Source organism: Phocoena sinus, chromosome 15 (genome assembly GCF_008692025.1).
Source record: "Phocoena sinus isolate mPhoSin1 chromosome 15, mPhoSin1.pri, whole genome shotgun sequence".
Classification (NCBI taxonomy): Eukaryota; Metazoa; Chordata; class Mammalia; order Artiodactyla; family Phocoenidae; genus Phocoena; species Phocoena sinus.
In genome coordinates, this window is record NC_045777.1 from 82441451 (window position 1) to 82460509 (window position 19059).

Here is a 19059-nt window from a genome sequence, read left to right on the forward strand (position 1 = left end):
TTTGCAGAACAGCGTAGCTACGCTGTGAGAACTTCCAGGTTTGCATAGACTCGGTTTAAAGGTAGCAGGTGTCTGTAGTTTTAGCTTTTGTATGATTGTCCTCCACCCACTTTTGTTTATAAGTATCACATCTGCACATTAGACCAGGGTATAGTCCCTGCTCCATTATTGAATTTCTACCAGATCTTTTCCTCCCTAGTCCTAGGTTTCTTTAACCAGTGACTCCAGGAAGATAACACCCTTCCCGTCATATGGCATGCCTTTGTTGTAATATTCACATGACTATTGAGTAGACATTTTCTCTTTCAAAACTCTTTAGAGACAGATGTATAGGTTGTTAGTAATATATACAAAGAACAGAAAAATATTGAGATGATTCCATTAAAACATCAGCGAGATTTTAGAATTAGATATAGACATTTCAAGTTACTGTTTATAGAAGATCATATTTTGCCTAAATTTTGTGTAGATTATAGATTTAAATGGGATCAGAATCCTAGTATGTGCCTGTAAAAGGCAACTTGTGATGCTGTATTACAAATTTTCAAATGCACACCATAATATCATATTTTATTTACCCCCATAATAGCATATTAAAAGTCTTTGAACTTGCCTAGATATGGAAATGCAAAATGAGATAAACTGAATTATTCTGTGTTTTTGTATATATCATTTTTTTCCCCTTTAGTGTGAGACTAAAATCTCTGGACTTTCAGATGTGGAATTGCTACCCCCATTTACAGAAATTGATTGTACCTCATACAATAGATTAAATATATGTATTGTGTTTCAGTTTGAAATTTAATTGTGCCTGTCTCCTGTAGTGTACTTATTTGTATGTCTGAACTTCCGATCCAAATGTGAGCCAGGAACATGGTACCTTAGTTTTTAAATTAGTGGAAACTGCATGTCACGTTGATGCGACATTCTCATCACTATCCCCCACCCTGGACCCCAGATTTCTTCAGGACATAGCATTGCTCCTCAACAAGAATCAAGTTCACTGGTAACTTTTCAGAAGATTGAACTGAATTCTAAAATGGAAATAAATGGCTGAAAATTTTATTGAGTGAGATTGAAAACTTCTTCCTCTAATTACTAAAAAAAAAAGTCTCAAAATCACTTTACTGAGAGTTCTTTTTCTTACCAGGTTTATCTCTGGCCATTGTTTCTTGGATCTGGATTTAAAATTTGATGCGGATTGTTTTATATCTCTCTCTGACTTTGAAAATTCTTGTTGCTTCACAGGGTGTGGCTGAATTTCATCTCTTCCTCATCCCATATCAGGAAATCTTCTGTTTAAGCCTCAGTTTGATCATTGATAGAATGTTTCTAGTATTAACTTCTAAACTATGGCTATGAGTTAATGATTGTTGTTCTAACAAAGATATAAAACATATTCAAATAAATGTGCTCCTTTATACACATCACCTGGGAAGGCTGGATATATATTTCTATGATGTTGGGCTCAGAACTTGCAATTCGCATTTTTATATTGAGGCTCTTGTTGCTCTCTTCCTTTTTTACTAAAGTGCAACATCTTTCCAGGACTAAATTCATAGATTTCCTGCCATCTGGCCTGTTGCTAACCTCAGTATATTCAAGTGACTATTTGATATTTATAAGCCTCAGTTATTAATAATGATCGTGGACCAATTGTTTAAAATAAAAGGCAAATAAAACTCTTTGAGATTTAAGCATAATTTGCTTCAAACCCTCTGAACAGAGGAAATAAATGGCTGTACTTCCATTCTGTCCCAACTGATTAAGTTGTTACAGCCCATGTCTTTACCACATACTTTTCTCCCCCTTTGTTGTTATTTAGCCCACATGCCTGAATAGCTCTGGACTTTGTAAAAACAGGGACTGTTGATCAAACTGAAGAGCTTAGCTTGGCAGTTTTAAAATAGATTTTATCCTATATATTTAGAATGAGTATAACATTCTTTAAGGTTATTTAAGGTTAAAAATCTTTCCTAGAGCCATATCTCTGTGCTGTTCACCTCACCTTTGTGATGATATTTTGGTTCCGTATTCTTCCAAATAAATCTTAAATTGATTGTTTATAGAAGGGAAAATAACCCATCAACACACGCCAATTTAGTTCATAAACAATAGGTGGGTACCATCAGATATATATAAAACAGCTTTACTGAGATATAATTCAGTACCATAAAATCCACCTTTTAAAAGTAAAAAGCATGCAATTCAGTGGCCTTTGGTATATTCATGGCGTTGTACAACCATCACCACTATCTTATCTTTGAACATTTTCATCACTCTAAAAAGAAACCCTGTACCCGTTAGCAATCACTCCCTATATCCCTTCCCCCCAACCCCTGAAATCTATTTTTACCTTTTCTGGGCATTTCATATCAAGGGAATCATACAACGTGTGGTCTTTTTTTTTTTCATTTAGCATAATGTTTTCAAGGTTCATCCATGTCACAGTATGTATCAGCATTCCATTCCTTTTTTTTGCCAAATGATAGAATAATATTTCATTGTACGGATATGCCATATTTTGTTAGTTCATTCATCATTTGAATTGTTTTTACTTTGGGGCTATTATAAATAATGCTGCTAATGAAAATTCATGCACAAGTTTTTATGTTGACATACATTTTCAATTCTCTTGGGTTTACACCTAAGTGTGGAATTGCTGGGTCATATGCAACTCAATGTTCAACATTCTGATGAACTGCCAAACCCTTTTCCAAAGTGGCCGGACCATTCTACAATCCCACCAGTGATGTTAAATGGTTCCGATTTCTCCACATTCTCATCAGTGCTTGTTAATGTCATATTTATTGTAGCCATCCTAATGGTTATGAAGCAGTATCTAAATGGGGTTTTGATCTGCATTTCTCTGATGAACATCTTTTCCTGTACTTATTGACCATTTGTATGTTTTCTTTTGAGAAATGGCTCTTCAGATCCTTTGCCCGTTTTTAAATTGGTTGTCTTTTTATTGTTGATTCGTAAGAGTTCTTTATATATTCTGTATACAGGTCTCTTATATATTTTCAGATAGTTTTGAAGTATTCTGTGGATTATCTTTTTACTTATAGTGTCCTCATACACAGAAGTTTTAAATTTTGATCAACTACAATTTATATATTATTTCTTTTGTCACTTTTGGCATCTAAATATTTATATCTAAATAACCACTGGCAAAACCTAAGGTCATAAATATTCACTCCTATTTTTCTTCTAAGAGTTTTATAGTTTAACTCTTGCATTGAAGTCCATGATCCAACCATTTTGAGTTAATTTTTGTGTATGGTGTGAGGGAAGGCTCCAACTTCATTGTTTTGTGTGTGGATATTCAGGTATCCGAGCACAATTTGTTGAAAGGACTATGGTCTCCCCATTGAATTATGTTGGCACTCTTGTCCTAAATCAATTGACATAAATGTAAAGATTTATTTGTGGGCTCCCAATTCTAGTTCATTGATCTATATATATGTCTACCTTATGCCAGTACCACACCGTCCTGATTACCATGGCTTAGTCATAAGTTTTGAAATTGATGTGAGTCTCCAGTTTTGTTCTGTTTTTCAAGATTGTTTTGGCTTCTAGGTCCATTGAATTCCCATATAAATTTTAGGCTCAGCTTGTCAATTTATGCAAAAAAAAAAGCTGGAATTTTGATAGCAATTACAATCAATAGTAGATTGCATTCAACTTCTGGAACAGGTCTTAGTTATTGGGAATATGCATAGGAGATTTGTATCTTGGTGCAAGTCCAAGTCTTTCGAAGAAACACTGAACTGGCATTATCTATGTATTAAACCCTTTCCTTGGTTTCATTATTAAAAATATAGATGTGGCATCTTCTGGTCAGGATATTTGCTTTGCAGGTTTTTTAACTCTTCCCACCAATATTTTGAGACAGTGAAAATGTGATAAAACAAAGGCGGAAAATTTGTGAGAAGCAGCGTTCTTCAAGGTCTTAGTTATGTATTAGAATGGTGTGAAAGGCATTGTCAGGGTGTACACCATGTGGCTTCTTCTTTTTTTTTTTCCTTATCTTGAGAAAGGATTTTATGCCTTAGAAAGCAGGAAGGCACTTCGTAAGAAATTTAGGTCTTTTTCTCTTAGAGTCAGTTTAGTTCAACATTATCTTCTCTTACTATACCCAAGGCACTGTGCTAGCTGCCGCAGGGGGAGGGAAAAGTAGAATAAGACCTCCTTAGACTTTTCAAACAAACTCCATATAGGTCAGTCTTCCTGCCTCCTGCCTCTCCCCTTTCCTTCTCATTTTCTACTCCAGTACCAGAGTTTATAGCTTCCTAACAAAGTCTGGCTCCTGGTTGCCCAGGTTCTAAAGTCTAAAGTCCTGAGCCTTGCAGATAAGACCTTTTTCAGTCTGGCTGTAGCCTTTCCTCTTGCTCCTGAACCAAGCGTCCCATAGAAGCACACACTTTGCCCTGAATGCACCGTGCCTCCCAAACATGTCTTCATGTATGTTCCTTCTCTGTAGAGTCCCCTCCCCCTGCTCTGCAGAGGCCAGTCCCCCTTCTCATCTTCCTACAGCAGTGTCTTCAGAACCTTATTTGTATTACCCATTTTCTTGTCTTTGCTGCTGCTAAAGAGGCAGAGACTCAATCATCTCTACTTCTCCAATGGCACAGGGTTTGGCCATTGACATCTTATTTAAGGTAATTGCCGATTCATTAACATTTAACTCATGGCCAACCCCTGTGTAAGTCATCCTGGATGAAGCTCATCTAGCACACGTGATTTTTCTGTAAGGCACATCACCTTCTTGAGTTTAGGAACACTAGATAGCACTTCAACACTATACCTCGGGGCTATTTTAAATAGCAAAATCACCAACAAAAGCACAAAAGTATGAAAATGTGGCACTAAATAGACCACAGAAAGGACACTCGTATATATTGATAGTATGACACTTGAAACAAGAAGGCAAAATATCACCTGTTCAATCTCAGCTGGGAATGTCACACTGGGTGACAAGTTACTGCTCATGTCACTGCGTGTGTCTATGAATGACAAGAAAAGTGCCACAGGTATTGATTTTGGGGTCACAAGCATATTTTAACAAGTAGGCGCATTTGCAAATACTGAATTCACGAATAATGAGGATTAGCTGTACTTGAAAGATTAGGATTGGAGTCTTGACCCCACCACTTAATAGATGTATTATCTTTTTAAAAAAATTTCTTTTATTGAAGTATAGTTGATTTACAATGTTGTGTTAATTTCTACTGTACAGCAAAGTAATTCAGTTATACATATATATATTCTTTTCTGTTATGGTTTATCACAGGATATTGAAAATAGTTCCCTGTGCTGTACAGTAAGGACCTTGTTTATCCATCCTATAGATAATAGTTTGCATCTGCTAATCCCAAACTCCCACTCCATCCCTCCTCCCCCTTGGCAACCACAAGTCTGTTCTCTGTGAGTCTGTTTCCATTTCATAGATAAGTTCATTTGTGTCTTTTAGATTCCACATATAAGTGACATCATATGGTATGTGTCTTTCTCTTTCTGACTTACTTCACTCAGTATGATAATCTCTAGGTCCATCCATGTTGCTGCTGCAAATGGCATTATTTCATTCTTTTTTAATGGCTGAGTAATATTCCATTGTATGTATGTACCACACCTTCTTTATCAATTCCTCTGTCAGTGGACATTTAGGTTGTTTCCATGTCTTGGCTATTGTGAATAGTTCTGCTATGAACATAGGGGTGCATGTATCTTTTTAAATTATAGTTTTGTCTGGTTATGTGCCCAGAAGTGGGATTGCTGGATCATATGGTAGCCCTATTTTTAGTTTTTTGAGGAACCTCCATACTGTTCTCCATAATGGCTGTATCAATTTACATTCCCACCGACAGTGTAGGAGGGTTCTCTTTTCTCCACACCTTCTCCAGCATTTGTTATTTGAAGACTTTTTAATGATGGCCATTCTGACTGGTGGGAGGTGGTACGTACCGCATTGTAGTTTTGATTTGCATTTCTCTAATAATTAGTGATGCTGAACATCTTTTCATGTGCCCGCTGGCCATCTGTATTAGACGTGTTATCTTAAGCAAGTTACTTAACCTCCCTATTTCTCTTTCCATGTTTGTAAAACGGAGATAAATATAACCTACATCAGAAGTGTGTGAACTTCAGTGAGTAAGGTCACTGTCACATTGGGAGACATAGAGTAAGTCCTTGATAAGTGCTAGTGGTGTTAGTAATAGTTATTAAGATAGGTTAATAATAATAGCAGCTGTCTTTATTGAGTACATCCAGGTGAGGCTGGAGGGTGTTTAGGCAAAGAAGAATGCACTTGAGGGAGGAAGGTTATGCCTGTTGTCCAGAGGTGGAGAAATTAAGGGCAGAGGTAGAGCCCAGAGTGATCCAAGTGATCATACCTTAGATTGGGGTAGAAGTCAAGGGCGGCTAGAAAGAGTAGGCCTTAGCTAGGGTTCAGCTGGAATGGGGATCTGGGCAAGGAACATTTTGGTTTTGAGGACGGTGGTGAATTTGAGACTCTTTGCTATCAGGTGCTTGTGTCGGTCATCTTCCTGGCTGTCCAAAACTGGACTTGTAAAGAACGGCACTTAAATTTGCCTTCCTGTATGTATTTCTGACCTTCTTAGGTCCTAACGTCTATAGGAAAGTTAGCATTTTGTGAGTGCTCTCTGTTTCTAAAGTTCTCCAAATGACTGGCTTGAGAGTGTTCTTTGCCTCAAAGTCTTACTTATTCCAGACAGGGGTCCTTTTTTCCGGTGATTTTAGGGAAGGGCTTCTCATACTCACACAGTGTTTTGTAGGTGAAATGAACTGGGAGCCATCCCGGCTCTTGGAGAGCCCTAACTGGCCCTTTGGTAAGTGGAGGTCTCCCAGCGGCACTTTCTGCTCCCCGCTCCCAACAGCGGCAGAGGGGTTTTTCTGAGCCAAAACTCAGCAGGGTGCTTCGAATGCCCAGAAGCTCAGGGACACACATGGAAGTTTTCTATCATTTTCTGCTTGTAATCTGCAAACATTTTTCAGTAGACTACAACACAGATTGCTATGAAGATCGAAAGGAAGGCTTCTTGGTGTTCTTGGGGGACGATTATTTCTTACATCTGGTTCAGGTTTGGTGGGTATGTGCTGCATGAGTCTCACTGAATTTTGTTTGTATTTAACATCTACAGAAATAAATGAATAAGGAGTCAGAAGCCACGGTAGTGTTTTGGGGCTATGTTTTTCTGACTCCATGAATCCCCAAGAAGTTTGTCCACCGAGGTTATTATGTATGTACAGTCAGTAGTACTGTGCATTTGGAGCAGGTGCTGGCAACCTTCTGAAAGGCCCAGACAGTAAATATTTTATGCTTTGCTGGCCAAGAGTTGGTCTCTGTTGCAACTCTTCAGTTCTACCATTGTAGCCACAGACACTGAGTAAACATACGGGCGTGGCTGTGTTCCAATAAAACTTTATTTACAAAAACAGGCAGTAGGCCTGTTCACAAAATTTGGCTTCCAGACCATAGTTTGCCAGTTTCTGATCTAGAGCATAGCTGTTATTTAAGACCTTCATAACATCTTTATAGGATTAAAGCCTAGTAGATTTTTGTGAATGTGGCATTTTAAAGTTGGCATTATAACCTTGGGCAGTGAAAATAATGTTATATAGAAAACCTATCATCTCTTATGAATTCCACTTTAAGAAAAAGATTCTAATACCAGGGTATTAAGTTCATTGAACCGTTTTTGGTTAGTGGTGAAATTAAATACCAGGAACTCTTGACAACTTGCACACATCATATTAGTTTTTCTTCTAGTACAAGTTGTGCATTTAATGAAAATTTTGGGGGGTATTTAATATATTAGGACAGAAGGTGGAGAATGCTAATTTATTTCCCCCCTAAAATGTAGTGCAGTCTCTCTCCCCCTCTTCCCTTTCCCTTTTTTCCCTCTCCCCATCACCCCTATGTGCTGGGTTAGAGGGGTTGCCTGTAAGGGGGTGTGGATTTATGTGGGAGGAAGAGACAAGGGGTCCTGACAGCAAGATGTCCCCACCTCCAACCCTGAGAGAGCTTTAGGCTGTAGGGGAAGAAAGGGGCAGGTTTCCAGCTCTCAACCTGTGATAAGTTGTTTCACCTCCACGGTGGTTTAATCATGATCACTTAGTAGAAGATCCATTTCTGAAGAGCTGTGTTTTCATGCCCCCTGCTCAAAACACTTGAGATTACACCCAGAGCTCAGGCCACCTGGTCTAGACCACAGAGAAGGCAGGGTGGGTGTTCAGCTGCTGCTGGGAAAAATGGCGCAGGGTCAAGGAGCATCAGCAGTTATCCCCGGGTTTCCCACCACCGCTTTCCAAACTGACTTTTACTAATTCATGTCCATGAACGTGTGTGTGTGGTTTTTTTTTTGTTTTTTAGTTGCCAGGCTTCATAAATTCATGGTTTGGTTTTTTTTTTTTTAATTGAAGTATAGTTGACTTACAGCGTTGTGTTAATTTCTGCTGTACAGCAAAGTGATTGAGTTCTACATATATACATTCTTTTTCATATTCTTTTCTATTACAGTTTATCACAGGATATTGAATATAGTTCTCAGTGCTTTGTTTTATTGTTTTTTTTCTTCAGGGTGTAAGTCCTTTTATATGCTATCATGTGAAGGCCACACATCCTTTAAGCACTTGGGATAATATTATAATAGGAAGAATGAGCCTCTTTCTACTGCACACACACTCTCCTGTTGGAGATTTAAGTTGAGTGAGCAGAGAATAGTAGTGTGATAAAAAGATCCATGCAGGTAGGTTTGCAGAAAAGTTAACCCCAAATCCTATCACAGGTGAGTAACAGACTGAAAACAGACTTTTGATGGTGTCTGTGCAAACCTCGAGTTAAGTGGATCAATACTAGTTTACTTTCCAACATTCTTTTTTATTTTTAAAATAAATTTATTTATTTTTGGCTGCGTTGGGTCTTCGTTGCTGTGCGCGGGCTTTCTCTAGTTGTGGTGAGCGGGGGCTACCCTTTATTGCCGTGCGCGGGCTTCTCATTGCGGTGGTTTCTCTTGTTGCGGAGCACGGGCACTAGGTGTGCGGGCTTCAACAGTTGTGGTTCGTGGGCTCTAGAGCGCAGCCTCAGTAGTTGTGGCGCACGGGCTTAGTTGCTCCAGCGGCATGTGGGATCCTCCCGGACCAGGGCTCGAACCCGTGTCCCCTGCATTGGCAGGCGGATTCTTAACCATTGAGCCACCACGGAAGCCCTTTCCAACGTTATTTTGAAGAATAGTGTAAAAATCTGAAAGGTTTCTGAAGACAAAAAAACTAATAAATTGCATTTTAAAGATTCAATCTGTATCTGTGTCTAGGTCCTCCTAGCGAAATGCAAGCAATTGACACATGGATCCCGGGTATGCCTCCTCGTGCCTGCCAGCCCGCTCTGATCTGACAATAATTCCTCTCCATAAATCCAAAACCTACCCATCCTTTGAAACTCACTTGTCTCACTTACACAAAAACAAACAAAAACCACCTTTCTTAGCATTCCCACAATAATATTGTGTTTCTCTGAATTCTTGTGATCTGTCTGTACAGCTCACTTTGAAATCTGATTCCATGTGGTGGAGTTTATTGAGTGAGATGTTAATCTTAGATTCATTTCTGTCGTGGATCCTGCTTTCAGTTTAAAATCTGTTTGGAGAGGTATATAAGTAACTAATAAAAAATGTAAGTAACTCAATAGGGCAGTAAACGATAGGGGACAGATGATAGGAGATGGGAGACTTGAACTGGAAGCAGAGATGTGGATGGATGAAGAGGAAGAGGAGGGCAGTGGGAGGGTCTCAAGCAAAGCAGAGCGTTAAAAAAATCACGAGGGGGAGGGGCAGTGGGGGAGGGGGGCAGTTTGGGATTGACAGATGCAAACTATTATATAGAGAACGGATAAACAAGTTCCTACTGTATTACACAGAAAACTATTTTCAATATCCTATGATAAACCATAATGGAAAAGAATATGAAAAAGAATATATATATATATATGTATAAGTGAATCACTTTGCTGGACAGCAGAAATTAACACAGCATTGTAAATCAATTATACTTCAATAAAATAATTTTTTTAAAAAGCTTGAGAGAGGGCTTCCCTGGTGGCGCAGTGGTTGAGAGTCCGCCTGCCGATGCAGGGGACACGGGTTCGTGCCCCTGTCCGGGAGGATCCCACGTGCCGCGGAGCGGCTGGGCCTGTGAGCCATGGTTTCTGAGCCTGCATGTCCGGAGCCTGTGCTCCGCAACGGGAGAGGCCACAGCAGTGAGAGGCCCGCGTACCACCAAAAAAAAAAAAAGCTTCAGAGAGATCTGGAAGACAGTACAGTAGTCTGACCGAAGGGGAAGAGCTTTATGGGCCGGAGGGGTGATAAGACCAGAAAGTGGGTAGGACAGGATTATGGAAAGCTTTACATGCTAGATGCTAGGAGTTTATACTTTCTTTCTCTCTCTCTCACTCTCTCTTTTCTTTTTGCGGGGGCAGGGTGGACAGGGAGGACTTTATATTTTATTTTGTAAGCAGTGCTGAGCTCAGAGGTTTATGTGTGTGGGGGGTAATAGTGTTTCATTCATTTAGCCAACAAATAATTATTTCATGATTAAAATGAATTCTAGAAAAGAGATGCCAGAGCCTATTGTCATAACCCAGACAGGAGACAAGAGTGGCTTGGAATTAGCAACAGCAGCGGGACTGGAAAGAACAGATTTCAAAGATACGACAAAGGATGAATTGATATGACTTGATGAGTAATGAACAAAAGGGAACTGCTTTGCACGATTGTTTGTTTTTCTTGTTGATTTATTGTGTCTGTTGAGCTAGTTTAAAGAATTTATTGACACTTGTTATTCCACACAATGGGGCATTTTAAAACGGTGTCCTATAACTCCCTAATAAGATAAAGCTAAGACTGCAGGGTATGTCTTATGAGGAACAAATACCACTTCCATTAGTCCTCAAATCACTATTGCATTTAATTTTTTAATTGATATATAGTTATCATACCATCAACTTTACCCTTTCAAGTGTATGGTTCAGTGTTTTCAGTATGTCATGGAGTTGTATAACCAATTACCATCTAATTTTAGGATATTTTCATCACCCCCAAAAGGAACCCCCACATACTTTAGCAGTCACCCCTATTCTTCTCTTTATCCCCAGCCTCTGGAAACCACTAATCTACTTTCTGTCTCTATAGGTGTCCGTTCAGGCTGCTATAACAAAATGCCATAAAATTGGATGGCTTATAAACAACAGAAATCTATTTCTCATAATTCTGGAGTCTCGGAAGTGGCACCAGCAGACTTGGTGTCTGGTGAAGGCCCAATTCCTGGTTCATAGATGGCCATCTTCTTACTGTTTCCTTCTGTGGCTGAAGGGGCAAAGGAGCTCTCTTTTATTAGGGCACTAATCCCATTCATGAGGGCTCCACCCATGACCTAATCACCTCCCAAAGGCCTCACCTCCAAATACCATCACACTGGGTGTTAAGATTTAACATGTGAATTTTGAGGGGACACAAACATTCAGTCTGTAGCAATAGATTTGCTTATACTGGACACTTCATATAAATGGGATCATGCAATATGCGGTACTTTATGTCTGGCTTCTTTCACTTATAAAATGTTCAGGGTGTATCTGTGCTGTAGCATAGATTATATATCAGTGCTTCTTTTTATGGCTGAATAATATTCCATTGTATGGCTGTACCACATTTATCTATTCATCAGATTATGGACATTTGGGTTGTTTCTACTTGTTGGCTATTAAGAATAGTGCTGTCATGAACATTCGTGTACAAGACTCTGTGTGGCCATATGTTTTCAAGTCTCTTGAGCATACCTAGTAGTGGAATTGCTTGTTCATATGGCAACTCTATGCTTAACATTTTGAGGAACTTCCAAACTGTATTCCACAGTGACTGTACCATTTTACATTCCCACCATCAACGTATGAGTGTTTTAGTTTCTCTACATCCTTGCCAACCCTTGCATTTGTCTTATCTTTTTTATTTTAGCCATCTTAGTGGGTGTGAAGTGGTATCTCTTTGTAGTTTTTATGTGTATCACCCTGATGGTTACTGGTGTTGAGCATCTTTTATGGGCTTATTGGCCATTTGTATATTTTCTTTGGAGAAATGTCAGTTCAGATCCTTTGCCTATATTTTAATTGGGTTGTCTTTTTATTGTTGGTTTGTAGGAGTTCTTTATATATTCTGAATACAGGTCCCTTACCAGATTTTATAAATACTTGATTTATATATATCTTCTCCCATTCTGTAGTTTGTCTTTTCACTTTCTTTTTTTAATTTTTTTTGCGGTACGCGGGCCTCTCCCTGTTGTGGCCTCTCCCGTTGCGGAGCACAGGCTCCGGACACGCAGGCTCAGCAGCCATGGCTCACGGGCCCAGCCACTCCACGGCATGTGGGACCTTCCCGGACCGGGGCACGAACCCGTGTCCCCTGCATCAGCAGGCGGACTCTCAACCACTGTGCCACCAGGGAAGCCCTCACTTTCTTGATAGTATCTTTTGAAGCAGAAAAGTTTTTAATTTCAGTGAAGTCCAACTTACCTATTTTTTCTTTTGTTGCTTGTGGGTTTGATGCTACATCTAAGCAACCACTGCTTTGTCCCAGATGTGAAGAGTTATTTAATCAGGGCTATGATTTCTTCTAACTTTTATATATAATGTGAGGTAGGGGTCAAACTTCATTCTCTTGCATGTGGCTACTCAGTTGTCCCGGCACCATTTGTTGAAAAGACTGCTGTCTTCCCATTGTAGTGGCTTGGCACCACTGTTAAATCTGAATTTTCATAAGTTTGACAATACATTCATGAAATAAGGTGCAGACATCAATTGTTTTACCATATTGACTTTAAGTAAAAATTATTATTTATTGGGTTTGAATTTTACAGAGCTTGCTTCAGTTAGTGGTTATTGCGGATTTGGAGAGTACTGGGACTTTTTCAAGCAACAGCACGAGAACTGCTGTTAGTGTCATGAAACTTGTGTTCCTTTCCAAAGCCACAGGATCGTAGTCAGGAGGTGTTATGGCACGAATCTCCCTGTGTTTGTGGGTTGGCTTGGCGTTACCCCTGATTTCTTCTGATCTTTCTGATAATTTTATGGATTGCTTCAATGAGGATAACTTCAAAGAATTTAGTTTTGGAATTTTCACCAGTGTAGTAAGAGTTCAGGACTCGTAGGGTGCTAGTGGTGTCCAGTTCTGGCTCCATGTAAACTGCAGGTGGGTGGCACCATGATGGCTAGGTTTGCTGTGGGTTGCACACTTAGGAACTGGGCACTTGCATCCACTACAGTAGACACAAATCCAATAAATGACATAACCTGGATTAGCCTCGAACCCAGGTTGCATGCTTTATGGGACAAGGTTGGGGTTAGAGAGCTTGGGATACATGAGCCTCTTTCTCCTCCATAGCTCCCAGTACACTGCAAATCACCCATCTGGCTTAACTGATGGCTGCCACTAAACAGAAAGGCCACCCATTGTCTTCTAAATGGATGATAAGAATTTTCATTAAAGTTACTTTAAACATTAGGTAGTATTACTTCCCAAGGAAAGCAGTATGGCTGCTCAAAATAACTTTGAGTATATTTAAGCCCAATTTGTAAGACATAAAAATGTGAAAAAATAAAAAAACAATGCAAGGGCCACAGACAGGGAGAAAATGTTTGCAAGTGATATGTCTGATTGATAAAAGGACTGATAATCCAAAATAATAAAACTCTTTTATTTTTTCTTTTTCTTTTTTTAAAATTGAGTTATAGTTGATTTATAATATTAGTTTCAGGTGTACATAGAACGCTTAAAACTCAACAGTAAGAAAACAACCCACTCACCCACCCAATTAAGAAATAGGCAGAAGACCTGAACAGACATCTCACCAAAGAAGATATACAGGTGGCAAATAGGTGTATGAAAAGATGCACCACATCATATGCATCAGGACAATGCAAATTAAAACAACGATGAGATACCACTACACACCCATTAGAATGGCCCAAATCCAAAAACACTGACAACATCAAATGCTGGCGAGGACGTGGAAGGATAGGAACTCTCATTCGTTGCTAGTGGGAATGCAAAATGGTACAGTCACTTTAGACTATAGTTTGACAGTTTTTTTGCAACACTAAACATACTCTTGCCACGTAATTCAGGAGTTGTGCTCCTTGGTATTTAACCAAAGGAGTTGAAAACTTACGTCCACAACAAAAACCTGCACGTGGATGTGATGAAATAAAATTATTTTTGAGGCAGGACAAGAAAAATTTTAAACATAAAATTCTCTCTCTGCCCTTTTGAGCCACTGCCCCCTCCCCTTTAGTGAGCGCTGTGCCTCTGCATTACACATTAACCAGATCCCCTTAGAAGACACAGGAATGCCTACTCGCCAAAACAAAAAGCAATTTCCCCTGGCGCCAGCAAGGTAACTCCTTAGGAGATAACAGTCCGTTCTCAATCCTGTAAGGCAGGGGTCCCCAACCTCTGCGCCGCACAGCAGGAGGTGAGTGGAGGGCGAGCATGTGAAGCTTCATCTGCCGCTCCCCATCGCTCGCATCACCGCCTGAACCATCTCCCCACCCCCGTCCATGGAAAAATGGTCTTCCATGAAACCGGACCCTGGTGCCAAAAAGGTTGGGGACCGCTGCTGTAAGGGGTCACAGTAACCCACTACTGGCCTTGTTGGACTATGAAACTGTCAATATGTTATTCTGATGTATAACCCTTCATCTCAAAAACTTATATAACTGTGCCTTGACCTCTAAAAGGTGGAACAGTCCTCATAGCTTTCTGAAAGACTGTCTCTTGGGTTATAATTCTTAGGTTGGCTCAAACAAAATTGTCTATTTCTTTCTTGGATTGACTATTGATTAATTCTTTTGTTGACAGTTGTTTATTACAGTTTTATTCATAATTGCCAGAACTTGAAAGCAACCGTGGTCCATCCAGACAATGGAATATTATTCAGTACTAAAAGGAAATGAATTATCAAGTCATGAAAAGACAAGGAAGAACCTTAAATGCATATTACTAAGTGAAAGAAACCAATCTGAATAGGCTACGTACTGTATGATTCCAACCATATGATATTCTGAAAGAGACAGCACTATAGAGGTAGTTAAAAAGATCAGTGATTGCCAGGAATTAGTGGGGAGGAAAAGATGAATAAGCGAAACAGAATTTTTCGGGCAGTGAAACTGTTCTGTGTGATACTATGATGGTGGGTATGTCCAACCCCGCAGGATGTACAGCACTGACAGTGAACTCTAAAGTAAACTATGGACTTGGGGTGATAATGGTGTGTCTGTGTGGGTTCATCAATTGTGATAAAGATGGCACTCTGGTGAGGGATGTTGATGGTGGGGAAGGCTGAGTCAGGGAGAATATGGGAAATCTCTCTACCTCCCACTCAATTTGGCTGTGAACCCAAAACTGCTCTAAAAACTAAAGTTTACTTTAAAAATACAGTTCAGGGTGGTACAGATATGTGTCAAAGGCAGGAAGTCCTTTAGAAGTTCAGAGAAAGGAGAAATCACTGATGGCCTAACGGAAAAAATAAGATTTGAGCTGTAACCCAAAGAATGAGTAGAATTTCAGTGACCAGACAGTGGTTCTTTGTGTGCAGTCTTGGGTAGGTTACTTCTTAGACCCTTAGTTTCTTCCTGGGGCTTGTGGAAGGATTACAGGAGGTTGCATAGGTGACGTGCTTAGGACAGAGTCTAGCATGAAATAAGAAGTAGAGCTCTCAGCGGGTACTGACTGGACACCACCTACTCTGGGCCATGCACTATTTTTTTTATTTGTTTTTTTGTTTTTGAATTTTTATTTTTTTATTGAAGTATAGTTGATTTACAGTGTTTCAGTTGTACAGCAAAGTGATTATATATATGTAATATATATATTCTCTTTCAGATTCTTTTCCATTATAGGTTATTTTAAGATACTGAATATCATTCCCAACGTTTGTCTATTTTATATATAGTAGTGTGTATCTGTTAATCCCAAATTCCAGATTTATCCTTCCCCCCACCTTCCCCTTTGTTTGTTTTCTATGTCTGGTGAGTCTGTTTCTATTTTGTAAATAAGTTCATTTGTGTCATTTTTTAAAAAAGATTCCACATATAAGTGATATCATATATTTGTCTTTCTCTGTCTGACTTCTCTTAGTATGATAATCTCTAGGTCCATCTGTGTTGTTGCAGATGGCATTATTTCATTCCTTTTTATGGCTGAGTAGTACTCCATTGTGTGTGTGTGTGTGTGTGTGTGTGTGTATGTCATATCTTCTTTATCCATTCATCTGTCGAGGGACATTTAGGTTGCTTCCATGTCTTGACTATTGTAAATCATGCACTATTGTTGAACTCACATTCTGGTTCCGAAAAATACTGCTTAGATGTCACAGAAAGAGGACAGCATGCAACAGGAAGAAAGGCCCAGAGGCAAAAATTGCTAGTAGTGGTCTGGGTCAGGTTCAGTAAAACCACACTTGGGTGATAAATTTGGTAAAGTAGCTCAAGAGAAATTTTATTTTGTGTTTTGAACTCCAAAGAAAGCAGTCTGTGCAGTGGAGACCCTTGAGATATTATCAAAAAGGATTTTGATAATGTTTTAAGAATAATTTGAGTTTGAGTCAACATAGGAAGCAGGGATTTCAGTGGAGACTATTCCGATAATTTTGAAATCATTGTAGCAGTCTTTAGTTGGTTTGTTTAATGGGCAGGTTTTTTGTCGATCTAAAATGTACTTGATCAACATTATAAAAGTAAACAGAGGTGTTTTTTGTTGTTGCTGTTGTTTTTTTCTTTCCCTAGTTTAATATTATGGCAATCAGACTTTGTTTCAGACTAATTTAATGGGAGTTAATATCTCCAAGTGAATCGTCAGTCTTAAGCACTGTCTTTTTGACTTTGGCCTGGGGAAATGGACCTCTTTGCTACTGGGATAAATGAAAAAGTACAAAATGCAAAGACTTTATCTACTCAATAGGGTTCTCTCTGTCTCTCTCTCTGAGTAACGTCTTTAGTGAGAGAGAATTCACATATCATAAAATCTATCCATTTTAGTGTATCATTCAGTGGTTTTTAGTATATTCACAGACTTGTGTAACCACCACCACAGTCAATTGTAGAACTTTTTATGACCCCCAAAAGAAACCCTGTACCCCTTAGCTGTCACCCCCAAATCCCCTCATTTCAAGCCCCTTTGCAACCACTAATCTACTGAAAAAGAAATTTAAAAATTCCTTTTAAAGTAGCATCAAAAACAGTAAAATATGTAGGAATAAATTCAACAATAGCGGGGCAAGACTTACACCCTGAAAGCTATAAAGCATTGTTGAAAGGAAATGGAGACCTAAGACATGGAAAGACATCCATGTTTATGAATTGGAAGACTTAACGTTGTTAAGTGCCCAGGCTCATCTACAGATGCAGCATGGAACCCATCGAAATCTCTGGAGGCTTCATTTGGGGAATTTACAGAATTTGATCTTAAAATTCATATGGAAATGCAAAGGATCTAGAGTAACCAAACAGTCTTGAAAAAACAAGAACAAAATTGGAGACTCACATTTCCCGATTTCAAGACTTACTACTAAGCTATGGTAATTACTACAGAGCGTTACTGACAGTAAGGATAGAAGTACAGAGATCAATGGAATAGAACCGAGAGTCCAGAATAAACCCTCACATTTACATTCAACTGATTTTCAACAGTGATGTCAAGACAACTAGATGGGGGAAAGAAAGATCCTTGCAACGAATGGTGCTGGGACAGATAAAAATAATTGGTGGCAGGGATGCACAGAAATTGGAACCTTTATACGTTGCTGGTGGGGATGTAAAATTGGGCAGCCACTTTGGAGGACAATTGGGCAGTTCCTCAAAATGTTAAACATGGAGTTACCATATGACCCAGTAATTCTACTCCTAGGTGGATACCCAAGAGAATTGAAAACATATGTCTACGTAAATCCTTGTTATGTGAATGTTTACGCATCATTCACAGTAGCCCAAATGTGGTAACAACCGAAATGTCTATTATCTGATGAATGGATAAATGAAACGGGATATATCCATATAACTGAGTAGTATTTGGCAACAGAAAGGAATGAAGTACTGATACTTGCTGCTACAACATGAATGAACCTTGAAATCACCATGCTAAATGAAAGAAACCAGTCATAAAAAGCCACATATTGTATGACTGTTACCGAGTGCAAGCTCGCTCTGCTCGCCGCACGACAGGCCAGCGAATCTGAGACGAGGTGCTGAGGTAAGGAACACGACTTTATTCGGAAAGCCGGCAAACCGAGAAGATGGCAGACTAGTGCCTCTGAAAAACCATCTTAACGGGGTTTGGATGCCAGTTTCTTTTATAGCACAGAGAGGGGGAGGAGATGAGGAAGTAAAGTTAAAAGGCGGTAAGTTTTGCAGATATCTCCTGGAATGACCAGCCTCCCTGTGGGGATGTGTTAGTTTCTTTTTTGTTGCAGCCATTCACAGGTGGGCAGGGTTCCCTGAGGCAGGACATTATGTATGATTATAATGACAAAAGCAACAAAAAGCAAAGGTTAAAGTCAAAGAAACGATCCAAAGTGGAGTCGATTTAGCTCTTCCCTGTTACATGACCCTGTATATGAAATGTCCAGGGTGGGCAAACACATGGAGACAGAAAGTAGATTAGTGGTTGCTAGGGGTTGGGGAAGGGGGTAATGAGGGGAGTGACCACTAATGGGTACAAGGCTTCTTTGGGGGATTATGAAAATGTCGTGAAATTAAATGGTGGTGATGGTTGTGCAACTCTGAATATACTAAAAATCATTGAATTCATACTTTAAAAGCATGAGCTTTATAGTTGTAAATTATAACTTAGCAAGTTGTTGTATTTTAAAATGTATCCTTAACGAGATACCACTGCTTTGTAACTATTTTTTTCATTCTCTAGTTAGAAGTAGGATCTAGCAGAGTTAGTTCCCTTTTTACTTTTTTAAGTCATATTTGTTTGCTTTTTAAACAAA

At 39.3% G+C, this 19059-nt stretch overlaps 1 protein-coding gene across 2 annotated transcripts in view; it reads left to right on the forward strand.

Annotated features, from left to right (window-relative positions):
• SMURF1 (SMAD specific E3 ubiquitin protein ligase 1) overlaps positions 1-19059 on the forward strand; it is a 102197-nt gene that overhangs the window by 38211 nt on the left and 44927 nt on the right. The gene's annotated exons all lie outside the window — the stretch shown is intronic.